Here is a 1,882-nt window from a genome sequence, read left to right as displayed (position 1 = left end):
CTCCCCAGCTCTCCTGGCGCCAATCATGATCACCACCTTTTAATTGCAAAGCATCAAGATTTGGTCCCTCCTTCTGGCTTGCTTTCTAGAAAACTTTTTCCTGGCTCTTTCATATCTTTCAGGGTTCAGCTTAAATGTCACCTCCTCCTTTCCTAATCACACTATTTGCACTTTTCCTATACAAGCTTTATCCAAATTTGATTATTTTCTCACTTCTTTATTGTCTGTCTCCCCCACTAGATTACAAGCTCCCAGAGCAGGGTGGGTACTGTCTGCAGACGACGCTGTTATCACCAGCGCCCGGCACTGAGCTTGGCACATGGCGAGGGCTCAGTAAACTGAATGCTGAGTGAATGAGACGCCACGCGCCGCTTTGCCATCGGTGCTTTCTGAGCGACGCTAAAACGCTCTGCATGGTGGCATTAGGATTATGGATGGGGCTTCTTCAGCTCCCTCCGGCTTGTTACTAAGGGGGAGGGGTCGTCGGTGGGCCTTTCTGCGCCGCTCCGAGCCACCGGGTTCCGAAGTCGGGGGCCGAAACGGAGTGCGCCCCGAACCGGGGCCGCTTTTCAGGGAGTGCGCAGGTTAGCGAGACCCCCAGTGAGGCGAGACACCACCCTCATTTGGCTGTCTTTGTTGCTCCCACCTCCCCAGCCCCGGCTGCCCGCAGTGACTCGTGACTCCCACCGGCCTCTAAGGCCCGCTGCGCGAGGGAGGGGGCCCGAGGCGCCCCCGGCCCGTCCTCCTCCCGGCCTTCGGATCCGAGCCGGCCCTCGGGAAAGAGCCTGCCACAGCGTCCCCGCAGCCACCCTCTCCGCGCGCCTGGGCCTCTCCAGTGGCGGGGACTCGTGGGCGCGCGGGGTGCGTGGCGAGCCGCCCCTCTCCCCGCGCCCGTCCGGCCGCCTCCCGCGCGCGCGCCCCGCACACAGCTTCCGTGCAGCGGGCAGAACCCGGCCCGGCGCGCGCTGCGCCCCGCCCCGGGCCAGCCGCGCCCGCCCCCGCGCTCCTGCTCCCTCCCCTCCTTCCCTCCCCGCCTCCCCCGCGCGCACCCCTCCCCTCGCGCCCCTCCCACGCCCTACATCCACCGCCCGGCGGAGGGGGCTCAGTCCGCAGCCGCCGCCGCTACCGCCGCGCCTCGGCCTCGGTGCAGGCAGTGGCCGCCGCCGCCGAGACAGCTGCGCGGGCGAGCATCCCCACGCAGTAAGCCCGCTTTCTCTCCGCTTGTGCGCGCGTGTGTGCCTCCCGCCCGCCCGCGTCCCGGGTCCCGGGGGAGCGGCTGCCCTCCTGCCCCGCCGCCGCCGCCGCCGCTCTGGGCTGGTCCCTGCGGTCCCGGCTGCTCGGCCTTCCAGGGCTGGGTACCGGCGGCCTCGGCGGCCTCGCTGAGGCCGGGGGCGGGGGGAGTCCCGGGCTGCGGCGTGCGGGACGAGGGACTGCGAGGTCCCCCCTTGTGTGTGCCTCGGCCTCCCCTGGGTTTTCGCCTCGATGGGGACTAGGAGCCACTGGGGTGGAGGTGGGGTATTGGGAGAGAAATGGGGGCTCTCCATGTTTTCCTGTGCCGGGGATGGTGGGGAGTGAGAAGGGAGTGAAGGGGGGGGGGCCCTGGTTTTGTCACCAAGGATGGCGGGCAGGGGGGGGTGCGGCGAGGTGGGGACACCTCTTGGTTTTTTCAGCCAGGATAGCTAGCAGGGGCTGTGGGGAGCGAGTGAGGATGAAACGGTGGGTCGACTCCCTTGGTTTTCCCATCAAGGATGGCGGGGATCGTGGAGGGGGGAGGTGGGAGACCTGCTTTGCTTCGCTTAACGAGAAATGGCTGGGGTGGCGATGAGGAGTAGAGGTGAGGGGGCCCGCCTGGGTTTTCCTGACGCGGAGGCTTGCGGGGTGG

General features: G+C 67.1%; 1 protein-coding gene across 2 annotated transcripts in view; it reads left to right on the top strand.

Moving 5' to 3' along the window:
* The first annotated feature begins 976 nt into the window (after window positions 1-976).
* Window positions 977-1,882, top strand: part of FHL1 (four and a half LIM domains 1) — a 67,858-nt gene continuing 66,952 nt past the window's right edge. The window contains exon 1 of one of the 2 annotated variants that reach the window (XM_023198898.2): window positions 977-1,200. The gene's annotated coding sequence lies outside the window, so the exon portion shown is untranslated. The remainder of the gene's footprint in view (window positions 1,201-1,882) is intronic. The other variant, XM_023198901.3, reaches the window with a different exon arrangement.

This window comes from Piliocolobus tephrosceles, chromosome 12 (assembly GCF_002776525.5).
Source record: "Piliocolobus tephrosceles isolate RC106 chromosome 12, ASM277652v3, whole genome shotgun sequence".
Lineage (NCBI taxonomy): Eukaryota > Metazoa > Chordata > Mammalia > Primates > Cercopithecidae > Piliocolobus > Piliocolobus tephrosceles.
The sequence above is the reverse complement of the archived record's forward strand: the minus strand, read 5'-3'. Positions and strand labels throughout refer to the sequence as shown.